Below are 15,944 nucleotides of genomic sequence, written 5' to 3'. Positions count from 1 at the left end.
TCATTAGCCAATGTCAGGTTGTTTACTCTTCATTAGCCAATGTCAGGTTGATTGTGCTTAATTATATACGACCGTAAAAAGTAACAGTATTTTTTAAGGGGAAAATATGTTTTCTGAACTCATATACAGTGGGGGAAAAAGTATTTAGTCAGCCACCAATTGTGCAAGTTCTCCCACTTAAAAAGATGAGAGAGGCCTGTAATTTTCATCATAGGTACACGTCAACTATGACAGACAAATTGAGATTTTTTTTCCCAGAAAATCACATTGTAGGATTTTTAATGAATTTATTTGCAAATTATGGTGGAAAATAAGTATTTGGTCACCTACAAACAAGCAAGATTTCTGGCTCTCACAGACCTGTAACTTCTTCTTTAAGAGGCTCCTCTGTCCTCCACTCGTTACCTGTATTAATGGCACCTGTTTGAACTTGTTATCAGTATAAAAGACACCTGTTCACAACCTCAAACAGTCACACTCCAAACTCCACTATGGCCAAGACCAAAGAGCTGTCAAAGGACACCAGAAACAAAATTGTAGACCTGCACCAGGCTGGGAAGACTGAATCTGCAATAGGTAAGCAGCTTGGTTTGAAGAAATCAACTGTGGGAGCAATTATTAGGAAATGGAAGACATACAAGACCACTGATAATCTCCCTCGATCTGGGGCTCCACGCAAGATCTCAGCCCGTGGGGTCAAAATGATGACAAGAACGGTGAGCAAAAATCCCAGAACCACACAGGGGGACCTAGTGAATGACCTGCAGAGAGCTGGGACCAAAGTAACAAAGCCTACCATCCGTAACGCACTACGCCGCCAGGGACTCAAAAATCCTGCAGTGCCAGACGTGTCCCCCTGCTTAAGCCAGTACATGTCCAGGCCCATCTGAAGTTTGCTAGAGTGCATTTGGATGATCCAGAAGAGGATTGGGATAATGTCATATGGTCAGATGAAACCAAAATAGAACTTTTTGGTAAAAACTCAACTCGTCGTGTTTGGAGGACAAAGAATGCTGAGTTGCATCCAAAGAACACCATACCTACTGTGAAGCATGGGGGTGGAAACATCATGCTTTGGGGCTGTTTTTCTGCAAAGGGACCAGAACGACTGATCCGTGTAAAGGAAAGAATGAATGGGGCCATGTATCGTGAGATTTTGAGTGAAAACCTCCTTCCATCAGCAAGCGCATTGAAGATGAAACGTGGCTGGGTCTTTCAGCATGACAATGATCCCAAACACACCGCCCGGGCAACGAAGGAGTGGCTTCGTAAGAAGCATTTCAAGGTCCTGGAGTGGCCTAGCCAGTCTCCAGATCTCATCACCACAGAAAATCTTTGGAGGGAGTTGAAAGTCTGTGTTACCCAGCGACAGCCCCAAAACATCACTGCTCTAGAGGAGATCTGCATGGAGGAATGGGCCAAAATACCAGCAACAGTGTGTGAAAACCTTGTGAAGACTTACAGAAAACGTTTGACCTGTGTCATTGCCAACAAAGGGTATATAACAAAGTATTGAGAAACTTTTGTTATTGACCAAATACATATTTTCCACCATAATTTGCAAATAAATTCATTACAAATCCTACAATGTGATTTTCTGGAGAAAATAAATCTCATTTTGTCTGTCATAGTTGACGTGTACCTATGATGAAAATTACAGGCCTCTCTCATCTTTTTAAGTGGGAGAACTTGCACAATTGGTGGCTGACTAAATACTTTTTCCCCCCACTGTATGTCATAAATCTACTATTTAGGCTATGTGGCAGTCTTACTGCTACTAGTCAAAACAATCAGTAGGTATTGTATCAGAAATGGAACACCAATTTTTTACCTGCTACACACATTGTTGTGGGGTTTTCCAGGGGAACATCATTCAGACATTCTAAAATCAAATCACATTTATTTCTAAAGCCCTTTTTACATCAGCAGATGTCTCAAAGTGCTTATACAGAAACCCTATAACCCCAAACAGCAAGCAATGCAGATGTAGAAGCACGGTGGCTAGGAAAAACTCCCTAGAAAGGCAGGAACCTAGGAAGAAACCTAGAGTTGAACCAGGCTCTGAGGGGTGGCCAGTCCTCTTCTGGCTGTGTCGGGTGGAGATCATAAGAGTACATGGCAATTAAGGCCAGATCGTTCTTCAAGAACGATTTTACCTTTCAAATAAGGGTAAGCACATTGATTCAATATATTGCTTTCTATTTACTGGAAGATTATAACATGCCTAAATTCAATGGAGGAAAAATGTATTTGACTAAATAATCACATGCCGGCATTCCTTTTTGATAGTGTTTGCTGAATCTGGAACCCCATCTAGACAACTTCCCCCTGGAACAATTACAATGACTGATGAGTTTGAATGTGCAAGGAGTAATCACGTTGGCTCTTCACAATATTTTGTAATAGATCCACGGAGACCATCAATTCCAGAGAAATGGAGGGAAAAATGCTATATAGCACATTAATGGGATTATGCTCTTTCAGTCTTCCTCCAAATACAGACATTCTAAGATGAGAAAATGAATGGTCCATTGCTGTAATCCCCCTACACACACGCACTCACACCTCACAGAGTAGATATAGTGCTACATTCACTGTTCACGTTTTGACATTTGAAACAACTTTATTCAGATTCAATGCAATGCCCATGCCTAGAAGAGTGACTTAGCCGAGACTAAATTGAAGCTCCGAATGTACACTTCTTAAAAGAGGGTTCATCAAGTGTTTTTGAAACCCAGTCACTTTAACTGGAGATTTTACCCGATGTCCAAATGTCCTAGAAAACCCTTGAGCCTCCCTACCTTTAGAAACATTTGCCTCAACATCAAAATGGTGTTTAGAAACCATCCCGCACCATTAGTGTGAGCTACTTTACAGTGTAAAGGCCTGGAAAGCAGTGGAATAGAATATAGCATACACATACATACAGTAACAACTCTGCATTGAAAAATGGTTCAATAGCAGTGGTGGGTTAAATAAGCAGTTTCCTCCAGCTTTGATGATTGCATGTCGATCCCACTCCTTTTTCCACCACCGACGAGTGTCTCGAGGGGGAGAAGAGCAATGGTGTTTATAAAAAAGCACAGCGCTCCTCTTTTGCTAAGATGTGCATTTGCATTGCATAACTGCCCTGAGAATTTGCCAAGCAGCCATTAAAATGCGAAATATAAATACAGCGTAAGAAGAACAGATGTGCGTGAAGGGAAGGGAGAAAACATTAGCACTCACTGTAAAGGATTATCACAATACCCCATCCATCATTTTACACTAAGAAGAAATCCTTTCTCCAAATATATTCTTAGAGAAACCATGGGGTAGAAGGCAAACCGGAGAGCAGCGCCAAATAGGAGAATGATAGTTGAGAGTCGTCTAGTAGGAATAAAGTGGAGGGTGATACCTGCCATGGACTCAGTCAACCAGTCACCAAACCATCCATTCATCACTTATCAGGTTTCTCATACCTTTTCAATGGCACACTTCATGCCTGTGAATGCTACTGTATAAGTTTTGAACAGGGGTTCTTTTTTTTGTCTAAATTCACTCAGACGTTGACTACTGTACACTACAGCTGTGTTGACAGTGGTGGGTTGAATACATAGAGCATGTTAGGGTGCAGTAGAGGTATTGTGAAACATGTTAGACAAGAGAGATGGACTTTGTACACAGAGGAATTCACTTTCATGAACCATACATCAGATCAGAATGATAAGAGTGATATCTATTGACAAATGCATTACTCTATGCTACAATATAATACAAACATCTCCCAGGTAGGCAGGACAGTATAAAACAATGTAATATTGTATGATCCCTCAATCCACTCCCTGTATTAAGTGTTCATCAACAAGGTGAAATTTTTTCAGGAAGAAAAGGATAAAGGACTACAGTACTGTAGAGCTCTGTTGACAGTGTTCGGGTGAATGCCTATTGGGATGCAATAGCAGGTATTATTTTTTCTCACAACTCACGATTCAGAATATGATCAGGAATTCACTATGCATTAAAAGGATCAAGGAAGAACATTTCTTGATACAGACAATGTTGTCACAAATGCATTACCTTTAGCGAGAGATGCCATTTTGGAGAAACGCAAAAATGTACTAGCAGGGAACTAATCAATAAATACAGTTAACTTGTTCACCCTCTTCCACCCAGCTAGCTAGTGTAGCTTACACTTAATACCAGGTTTGGGTTTTTAAATACAAAACCTGGGCATGAACTTTCCAATGGCTCCATGTGTGCTTTTACATGTTTAAAATACATTGCGCTTTGCAAGTCGTTTAATGGGAATCTGGGAATATACACTACATTACCAAAAGTATGTGGACACCTGCTCGTCGAACATCTCATTCCAAAATCATGGGCATTAATATGGAGTTGGTCCCCCCTTTGCTGCTATAACAGCCTCCACTCTTCTGGGAAGGTTTTCCACTAGATGTTGGAACATTGCAGCGGGGACTTGCTTCCATTCAGCCACAAGAGCATTATGAGGTCGGGCACTGATGTTGGCCGATTAGGCCTGGCTCGCAGTCGGCGTTCCAAATCATCCTAAAGGTGTTCGATGGGGTTGAGGTCACGGCTCTGTGCAGGCCAGTCAAGTTATTCCACACCGATCTTGACAAACCATTTCTGTATGGACCTCGCTTTGTGCACAGGGGCAATGTCATGCGGAAACAGGAAAGGGCCTTCCACAAACTGTTGCCACAAAGTTGGAAGCACAGAATCGTCTAGATTGTCATTGTATGCTATAGAGTTAAGATTTCCCTTCACTGGAACTAAGGGGCCTAGCCCGAACTATGAAAAACTGCCCCAGACCATTATTCCTCATCCACCAAACTTTACAGTTGGCACTATGCATTGGGGCAGGTAGCGTTCTCCTGGCATCCGCCAAACCCAGATTTGTCTGTCGGACTGACAGATGGTGAAGAGTGATTCATCACTCCAGAGAACGCGTTTCCACTGCTCCAGAATCCAATGGCGGAAAGCTTTACACCACTCTAGCCGACGCTTGGCATTGCGCATGGTGATCTTAGGCTTGTGTGCGGCTGCTCGGACATGGAAACCCATTTCATGAAGCTCCCGACGAACAGTTCTTGTGCTGACGTTGCTTCCAGAGGCAGTTTGGAACTCGGTAGTGAGTGTTGCAACCAAGGACAGACTATTTTTACGCGCTACGTAGCACTCGGCGGTCCTGTTCTGTGAGCTTGTGTGGCCTACCACTTCGTGGCTGAGCCGTTGTTGCTCCTAGACGTTTCCACTTCACAGTAACAGCACTTACAGTTGACCGGGGCAGCTCTGGCAGGGCCGAAATTTGACAAACTGACGTTGGAATGGTGGCATCCTATGACTGTGCCACGTTGAAAGTTACTGAGCTCTTCAGTAAGACCATTCTACTGCCAATGTTTGTCTATGGAGATTGCATGGCTGTGTGCTCGAGTCAGCAACGGGTGTGGCTGAAATTGCCGAATCCACTAATTTAAAGGGGTGTCCACATACTTTTGTATAGTACTGTATAGTGTTTCTATGTGGGGTTTCTAAGCAACTGCTCGTAGTATTGAGAGCCTCTCTGGGGCTTAAAGGTGGGCAGGGAGGTGGGGGCCTTGTGGGGCCCTAGGTGACCCTTTGAGGTCCCTGGCTGCCACTTCCTGCCGAATGTGATAATTAATTTACCTCGTGCTCTGGGCTTCCCACTGCTACTCACATCCCCATCCTTCACAGCCCTCTTCAAGTTCATGGTTTCCTGTCTCTCTCTCCCTCCCACATGTGACACAGATAGATGCTGAGTCACCGATGGCACTAGGTGACTCTAGAGAGAGAGGGAGAGGAGGAGGAGAGAGAGAGAGCGCTTTTGATTTCTACACAGTGTGGCGGTTGGTTCTTTCTGATATTTACTAACATGATTGAGGACTCTCACCCCTCTGTTTTTATAAATGATTTCTCCATTACTGGGTCCCGTGAAACTCTGTTGGTAGAACATGGCTCTTGCAACACCAGGATCGTGGGTTTGATTCCCCTTCCCCCCCCGGTTGGATGAAAGCATCTGCTAAATGGCATATATTATCATTATTAATTGATTATAATATATTACTGTGCTCTTGAGTCGTGACAGCCTCTCCATCCATCCAACATGGTCAAACCCTGACAGGTTATGAGATTAATGTAGGAAGTGTTATGACACCAGAACGGCAACAGGTGACACATGGGATGATGTGTGTCACCTAGCAACCTATCCATGCATCCCACACACAGCCTTGACTCTGTGTGACAAGGACAGAGGTGCACCTTAGTTTCTGAGGGTGGATGTGGGTCCATTTTTTTACCCATTTACTTTTTCGATTGTTGTTGCACTGTTGAGAGGTGAACCTGCAAGGAAGTGTTTCATTGCACTGTGTACTCCGTGTGTATATGACAAATAAACACATTTGAAACTTGAACATGCAGGCTTGAATCCAGCTGGGCTGGAACAAAAACCTGCACCCACACAAAACATCACACTCAGCTTTGGCTATTATCTGATCAAATCAAAATCAATCAAATCAAATTGTATTGTTCGCGTACACAGATTTGCATATGTTATCACAGGTGCAGCAAAATGCTTGTGTTTCTAGCTCCAACAGTGCAGTAATACCTAGAAATACAAATAAACAATAAAAACACAATACACACATAATCCAGAAAAACTGAGAAATTAAGAAATATCAGAATAATACAAGAAATGTTCTGAGAAAATCATGTAAGAAATAACACACAAAACATTTTTAATACTGCAAAGTTCTGCAAAGTTGGCAAGGAGCTAGAAACAGGGTGACCGTGTCTGTCGCCACCATCTTGTATCTCTATCCATTATCTGACTTCTATCAGGGGTGGGCAGTCTTACCCTGAGGCCCAGTGTGGGCGTAGGCTTTTGAATCAGGTGTAAAACAGGTGTATTACTAATGGACTGGAAGAAAAAACCTGTACCCAGACTGGCCCTGGCAGGGTAAGATTGCCCACCCCTTCTCCAGACTGTCAGGCACTCTGGCTGAATACAACAGTTGTTTGAGCATTCTCTTCCCCAAGGATATGAGACAGTTATTTTGCATCTAGATAACCTTTCTATCCAAGTTGTTTTGGATCCAAGTTGTCATGGTTGTCATGGTATTGTAATGTCTTGTAAAGTAACACCACACACACTGCTGTGCAATAATATAAATGATGCATTTGTCAAGCTAACTGCCATCGTTTGATCACTCTAATATTCTATTTATTATGGCAATCTAAGCAAACCAGCAAGCTTTTCTCAGAAAATAAATAGCACCACATGTACATTTGAAGTCGGAATTTTACATACACCTTAGCCTAATATATTTAAACTCAGTTTTTCACAATTCCTGACATTTAATCCTAGTCAAAATTCCCTGTCTTAGGTCAGTTAGGATCACCACTTTATTTTTAAGAATGTGAAATAAAAGTAGAATAATAGTAGAGAGAATGATTTATTTCAGCTTTTATTTCTTTCATCACATTCCCAATGGGTCAGAAGTTTACATACACTCAATTAGTATTTGGTAGCATTGCCTTTAAATTGTTTAACTTGGGTCAAACGTTTCGGGTAGCCTTCCACAAGCTTCCCACGATAAGTTGGGTGAATTTTGGCCCATTCCTCCTGACAGAGCTGGTGTAACTGAGTCAGGTTTGTAGGCCTCCTTGCTCACACACGCTTTTTCAGTTCTGCCCACAAATGTTATATTGGATTGAGGTCAGGGTTTGTGATGGCCACTCCAATACCTTGACTTTGTTGTCCTTAAGCCATTTTGCCACAAATTTGGAAGTATGCTTGGGGTCATTGTCCATTTGGAAGACCCATTTGCGACCAAGCTTTAACGTCCTGACTGATGTCTAGAGATATTTCTTCAATATATCAACATAATTGACCTTCGTCATGATGCCATCTATTTTGTGAAGTGCACCAGTCCCTCCTGCAGCAAAGCACCCCCACAGCATGATGATGCCACCCCGTGCTTCATCACGGTTGGGATGGTGTTCTTCGGCTTGCAAGCAACCCCCTTTTTCCTCCAAACATAACGATGGTCATTACAGTTCTATTTTTGTTTCATCAGACCAGAGGACATTTCTCCAAAAAGTATGATCTTTGTCCCCATGTGCAGTTGCAAACCGTAGTCTGGCTTTTTTTATGGCGGTTTTGGAGCAGTGGCTTCTTCCTTGCTGAGCGGCCTTTCAGGTTATGTCGATATAGGACTCGTTTTACTGTGGATATAGATACTTTTGTACCTGTTTCCTCCAGCATCTTCACAAGGTCCTTTGCTGTTGTTCTGGGATTGATTTACACTTTTCGCACCAAAGTACGTTCATCTCTAGGAGACAGAACGCGTCTCCTTCCTGAGCGGTATGACGGCTGCTTGATTTTCCCATGATGTCAAGCAAAGAGGCACTGAGTTTGAAGGTAGACCTTGAAATACATCCACAGGTACACCTCCAATTGACTCAAATGATGTCAATTAGCCTATCAGAAGCTTCTAAAGCCATGACATCATTTTCTGGAATTTTCCAAGCTGTTTAAAGGCACAGTCAACTTAGTGTATGTAAACTTCTGACCCACTGGAATTGTGATACAGTGAATTATAAGTGAAATAATCTGTCTGTAAACAATTGTTCGAAAAATAACTTGTGTCATGCACAAAGTAGTAGTAACCGACTTGCCAAAACTATAGTTTGTTAACAAGAAATTAGTGGAGTGGTTGAAAAACAAGTTTTAATGACTCCAACCTAAGTGTATGTAAACTTCCGACTTCAACTGTATGTACCCTGTGATATAAAATGTAGCATCTGGAAAGTGGATTTGTAGACTGTCTGTGCCTTTGAAATGGATACTGTTAAGTGTATGTTTCGACCATTAAAATTGGATTCAGAAACCACCTTGTTTGTGTTTTGTACATTTCCATAATGATGGCATGAAAGGGCTAGCCTCGTACGAACCATCCCGATCTCGCAAGCTTACATTCTGTTTCGCTACACACACACAAAATAGTCCAGTATTGCAATGCTTCACTGGATCAATCTGAGACTTTGCACACACACTGATGCCATCTAGTGGCCAAAATCTAAATTGCGCCTAAACTGCAATATTATATTGTGGCCTTTCTCTTGCATTTCAAAGATGATGAAAAAATAAGAAGAAGAAAATGCATGTTTTTTTGTTTATATTATCTTTTACCAGATCTAATGTGTTATATTCTCCTACATTAATTTCACATTTCCACAAACTTCAAATTGTTTCCTTTCAAATGGTAGCAAGAATATGCATATCGTTGCTTCAGGTCCTGAGCTACAGGCAGTTAGATTTGGGGGTGTCATTTAGGCGTAAATTGAAAAAAAGGGTCAGATCCGTAAGAGGTTAATCCATTTTAAAATAAGGCAGTAACATAACAAAATGTGGAAAAAGGGAAGGGGTCTGAATACTTTCCAAATGCACTGTATATATAAACCAGAGCAGTGAAATGTGTTGCTTTACAGGATCAGCCATAGTAGTACGGCGCCCCTGGAGCAAATTAGGGGTTAAGTGCCGGTTAAGTGCCTTGCTCAAGGGCACATTGACAGATTTTCACCTTGTCGGCTATAGATAACAATTTCACACAATCCATCTCCTAGCCTGACTGTGTGGGTATCATACCATATGATCTCTTTAATATTAGATAATCGGCGGAGCAGAAAAGAGATGACTGGTGTTGGGGGTGAGAAGAAGAGTGGGTTGGGGGTGAGAGGAAGAGGGGGTTGGGGGTGAGAAGAAAAGGGGGTTGGGGTGAGAAGAAATAGGGGTTGGGGGTGAGAAAAAGAGGGGGTTGGGGTTGAGAGGAAGAGGGGGTTGAGGTTGAAAAACAGTTGGGAGTTTGTGGCTAATTGAGGTAAAACAGTAATTCTGCTCATAGTTTATGCATGTATGAACTACACATTGACACATCCAGCCCAAAGTGTGAGGTGTAAAAAATATTTAGTAGTCGCCAAAGTTCCGGAGCATGTTTTAAATGAGGCCACATTGTTGACAAAAAAGACCTCCAAAAAGTAAATAAATCCATACAGCCAAATAATAATTCATAATAGAACAATAATTTATTTCCATACATAGACATAATGTATATTTCATATCAATATTAATATAATCCAAGTTTTCTCATAATAGCAGGAACAAGTATCATTAATCACCCACGGACTGGTTTATAATAATGGACTATTCCACCTTGAAAGTTCCTGTGCCTTGTTTCAAGCGATATGGTTGCAAACGTGACATTAATTGAAATGAATCTGCAGCAATGAGGCGCTTTCAGAACGGGACAGAGACAAGACAAAGAAAGAAAGAAGATTGAATTTGAACAGATAAAAGTAAATTAACACATTTCTTGGGGATGAGAGGAAGAGGAAGTTGGGGTTTGAAGAAGAGTGGGTTGGGGTTTGAAGAAGAGGGGGGTTGGGGTTTGAAGGAGGGGGGGGTTGGGGTTTGAAGATGAAGGGGTTGGGGTTGGGAAGAAGAGGGAGTTTGAACAAGCTAATGACGAACAAAGCTGGTTGGTTTTTTTGAAGGTTCAAAATGGTGCTTGGGTTATCAACTGGTCTGGGAAGAATGGGTAGATTAGACTCACCATTGAGATGTGGGGCACCCCCCTCTAAGAGATATTGTCCATAACTTCTTCTATCAGTTTTTCCCTCCAATGCAATGCGTGTACAATTACTGTATGTCGAACGTTGGTCTTAAAATATGTCTCAGGGATTCACTGTATATAATGCTTTTCTTCACACACTGATTTCTAGGAGCACCCACGGATCAATGAAAGTGAATTCCATGAAGTACTGCATTGTTCTGTTTCGATTTGTCAGCCATCTGTGTTGAAGTTGTTCAGTGTTCATTTTGTGGTTGAAGCAATATACAGTATGTGTCTTAACAAATGGTATTAGATATTTGTATCTGTATCTTTACAATTGGATTATTGTTTTGTCCTGAAACAGGAAAAATGAAATAATCAAAAGCTAAATTTGAAGATATTTGTTATCTGAAGACACAGTCCACAGACCATACCATATGGGGTCAGGTGTGTATGTTTCCCACATGTCTTTCTCACGAGTCAGCATATGAGGGGATAGAATGAGGACAGGTGGTATTGATTGATTACATAAACTTCCCAGCAGCAACTGTCTATTTACAGGTCAAAGGTCACAGACTCAGCTAGGGCCGAGGAACCTCAGGCTACGCAGGTCCCTATCCTCTACTGGGAAAACGTTTTAGCTCAGGATCCATCCAGATCACTGTTCTTGACAGACAGCAGTCTACCTGGCAATACACAGATTTAAAATGCTAGTCCATTGGAAAATTTGGAAAATTCTACATCAAAGAAGAATGGCAATGCTGACATGGGGCTATCTAACCCAATCAATGATTTGAGATGATCACAATCAAGATGAGATATCAGTCGAAATGCATGCAGATAAACCCATGCTTGAGAGACATCAGCCTAGTATAAACTGTTTAAAATTATGACATAACATTTTATTTTTAATGCTGTTGGGAGACGGTTTTATTTCATGAAGATGCATTAGACAACTTCCAGAGACATAACGATGGTATATCACTATCACCAGACCAGCATGGACATCAGTATGATTTTAAGCCAACTGCAAACACAAACACACACACCTCTGCTATAAGGTATACAGTTGATACAAAAACACATGTAGACAAAATGGCCGACACTTGAATGCCACAACTGCAAACCGCAAAGTCAGATACAGATATGTTTTGCCACTTGTTAAAGCATGAGAGACAAAAACCTTTCTTAAATCTCCTCAGATGTCCTTCACAATCTTCCTCTTTTTCCCTCTCTCCCTCCCTTTCCCTCCCTCTCTGTAGTTCATTTGGGGCTGGGATTGGTGACCTTGCCCATGAAGACGATGCTCTTGGTAGAGTCCTCCAGGATGAAGAGCAGGAAGGGCCTGTTGAGCATGATGGTGTCTGGGAGAGACGTGGCCACGATCTCTATCGTAGTGACAGCGGCCGCCTCAGTCCCCTTCTCATCTACACTCAGCACAGCCTTGTGGGTAACCTGGGGAGGGAACAGGAACAGGTTAATTTGTTGAACTTGACACCACTGTCCCCTACGTGGCCTATACACATAATAGAATATAATAGAATGGAATAGACCCTTAGTAGTCCAACAGAGACAGACATTCTTCTTCTATTTTGCTCCCAATTCCCTCAGACAGACAAGAGAAGAGACAGACATGAGATGGATAGGACTGATCATCAGAACCTACCTTGGACACCTTCAATTTGGATTCCTCATAGATGGCAGAGAAGTCAGCTGTGTCACCGAAGGCACTGACCACACCCATGTCCTTCAGATGTTCTCCCAGGGAGTAGGAGGTAGAGGTAGAGAACTTTGGCATGAAGATATCCACGTTGCTGAAAGAGACATTATCATTTTCATATACTTAGTTTATACTATCAGCACAAAGAAATGTGCATGATCCTGCTGCTTGCAAATGCAAGCCACATTAAAATGTTAATCTGCATTAAGAATCTCTTTATATGATACAATCCAATACTCATTGCAAACTTGGTCTTGTCAGTTGATTAACAAACTACCCTGACCTTATGTTAAGAATAGATACAAATAAATCATACATAAAGAATAGGTTGCGTTATACTGAAAAGGTGTCCAATAAAAAAAGTTCTAAACAATCTACTCTCCTTAACTCCTAAAGAGGCTGCAGTACTAAAGTGACCGTATACCATGAATTAATAAAGAAAGTTACATTAGAAAAGTGTATAAAATCAGGTGTTCTCACGTCCTGAACAGATGCTCGTGCACGTGCTTCAGGTAGTCCTTGTTGATGAAGGCCTCCACATGCTCCATCTTGCCGTCGTTGGGCAGGACCACCATCATTGAGGAGTTGCCTTTGTAAGGCAGCATGACCACGGTGGTGAAGTTATCCTGGTCCTGGTACAACTCATAACGACCCGTCCTCTTCATCATGTCCACCTGCACCTTGGTGTTCTCGTCCACCTTGAATTCAGCCTTGTGGGTCAGCGTGGCATCGAAAGGCTTATCCCACTTCCCTGGGGAGGGAGGTAGAGGACATTGTTACTAAGGGGTAGTAAACATGCAAGCAGAAACAGACAATGTTATTAGCCTATATTGTTTTTAGTTTGTCCTGCATACATTTTCTTTTAATTCTTTATTGACACATCTTCTGTTTACCGTGTGTGGAAATCAGTTAGTCAGTCAGTCAGTCAGTCAGTCAGCCAGTCAGTCAGTCAGTCAGTCAGCTAGTCAATCAGTCAGTCAGTCAGCCAGTCAGTCAGTCAGTCAGTCAGTCAGTCAGTCAGTCAGTCAATTGATCAATGATGTGTATTTTATCGTTGTTCTTAAATCCAACAATAAGTGCCTGACCATTTTCTCCTACTACAGTGTCCTCCTCCTACCTCTGAAGAAGACGTAGTTGATGAGCACCATGACCGTATTAGGGTCCAGATCCTTCACCATGTCCGTGATCTTGTCCTGGGTCTTCTTGGCGATGAACTTGTTGATCTCGGCTTCAGCCTCAGCGGGGTTCTTAAAGTCGACAGTGAAGCCTTCGCTGGTTTAGAAGTGCTTAGCGTCCTCCAGGAACTTGGCCAGGGGCTTGAAGCCGTCCCTCAAGGCCAAGGCATTGCCCATGTCCAGCTGCATGGCCTCCCCAGTGTGGCCCAACATGTGGTTCAGGTGCTCATAGGCCTTGTTCACCTGGTCCGGTGTGAAGGCTCCGTAGCCCAGAGTGGAGTACAGCTGACTGTGGGTGTCTCCCTTAGCCCCAAGGGACAGCATAGCCAGGCTAGTGGCAATGCCCAGAGGAGAGAAGAAAATGTTCATGTTCTCGGTGTTGGCTTTGCTCAGGCTCCTGTAGAGGGCGAAGGCAAAATCTGCGTTGTGGGGCGCCAGCTTGTGGCAGGACTCTTCGTCCCCGTGGCCGTGTCCGTGCTGGGGGTGGGCCTCGCCGGCGGCGTGGTGGAGGTGATGGTGGTGGTCTTCTGTGTGACCGGCGTGGTCCCCGTCGTGGGGCGCCGCCCAGGCCACGCAGAGCAGCACAGCCACTATCGCACAATAAGATATACCCCACATTTTATCTACCTGGGGAGAAAGAATGGACAATGTCATTACTACTCTGCACAGATTTTAAAAACCATTATGCGGTACGTGTTATTACCATACTTTAAGTAAAGTGTAACCCGTACTCTAATACCTATCTAGAAATTACAACAATATGACTTCCTTAACTCTTTTAGCCATGTCATGAGGTTTGTCACTTGTTAAACATGGTTTCAAAATGACTGAGGTGATGAAATCCCTAAATCGTACATGTTCATAAAATCAGCAAATATAAGATATACAGTACTGTATGTGTTCATTATAGCCTCACATAGGAACATTTCCTGGGCACAGACTTAGATTCACTTGTATTAACATTTCACCTTGCAAACACCTACTCACTCTCCCAGATTTAGCATGTAATACCTATCATATCTAGGTACTGCTAACTATCATAACTAGGTACTTATTATCTTGACTAGGGTTGCAAAATATCAGGAACTTTCAATAAATTCCCTGTTTTTCCAGAAATCCTGATTGGAGGATTCCAGATTTCCTGCTCATTCCCTCCTGATTCCGAATATCCTCCAACTGGGACTTTGGGAAAACTAGGGAATTTATCTGAATTTTGCAACCCTAATCTTAACTAACTATGATCTAACCGAACATTTTCAAGACCTTAAAAAATGCAGTGACATAAAGATCAGTTCTTACCTTCAACGTCCTCTTTGCCGGAGACAATGTGTTAGGAACTCTGTCAATTTATGGTCCTGAGAGGATCAGCTGATCACATTTAATAAATTATTAACCAGACACGCCTCCCTTTCCTGACCTGGCTGAACAGGAGATTAATCTGGCCAGGCTGACTAGCCTACATGTAATGATGCAACATGACTCAATACCCAGTACTCTACAGCAAAGCACTAAAGGATTTTCCTTTGTCACAATAAGTTGTTGGTAAATGTAGGTGATCTTACTCATGCCTCGCAACACTTTTCATCAGTGACACATGATTGCTCAGAACTCTTATATTTTAACACCATCACAAACTGATATAATAAAGACAACAATCAGTTGAATTGGAATTAACATGAGAAATAAATTGAAATTTTTAAAAATCAGACAGCAGAATGGCATGTTTTATTATTATTACTACAGTATATTAGAATGACTTTGTGACACCAAATCTTGTGTCGTCTCTCAGATCTCTCCTGGCCGCTCTGTGCTAGTAACATTCCAGAACCCCTGTAGACCAGTAGCTGTTCAACTAGACTCCATATTGGAACCACCGATTGGCTTATGATGGTGATCTGTCACTGTTGAAAGCTGGGAACAGATTATTGAGCTGGCCACTCATGACTGATCTGCTGTCTGATGCATCTTGTTCTATTCTACTCATCATTTTATCTCTCCGAGTTTGAAATATCACAATGTCATCTGCAGGACGCCAGCATGAAAGAATAGAATGATATTCACACTCAAAGCTTTGCTCTCTGTGTGTGTCATTGTGAAATGTTTGATTCTAGAACTCCAGCTTGTTGTGTAGCCTAAGGATAAAATGAGCTTAAAACCTTTGCTGTCTCTGTCATTAAAATGATTGTCAATTAATGAAATTATTGATTCTGATATTGACTGATGATTGAGTTTGTATAGTGTTTTCTTTCATCCTAATTGTAAATCAATTTAATTGTGAAATTGTTATGTAATGTAAAAGTCAGCCCTAACCTGTATATAACAAAACCCCTTTCATTACTAGATTAAAGTGTTCTATCTAAAATATTACAATAAAACAAAACCTAGAGCAGAACAAGTACATTCTTATAATTTTTC

General features: G+C 42.0%; 1 pseudogene; it reads right to left on the bottom strand.

Moving 5' to 3' along the window:
- Positions 1-11,534: 11,534 nt before the first annotated feature.
- On the bottom strand, positions 11,535-14,847 carry LOC121548605 (annotated as a pseudogene).
- Positions 14,848-15,944: the final 1,097 nt, after the last annotated feature.

The sequence above is a fragment of the Coregonus clupeaformis genome, chromosome 33 (genome assembly GCF_020615455.1).
Source record: "Coregonus clupeaformis isolate EN_2021a chromosome 33, ASM2061545v1, whole genome shotgun sequence".
Classification (NCBI taxonomy): domain Eukaryota; kingdom Metazoa; phylum Chordata; class Actinopteri; order Salmoniformes; family Salmonidae; genus Coregonus; species Coregonus clupeaformis.
The sequence above is the reverse complement of the archived record's forward strand: the minus strand, read 5'-3'. Positions and strand labels throughout refer to the sequence as shown.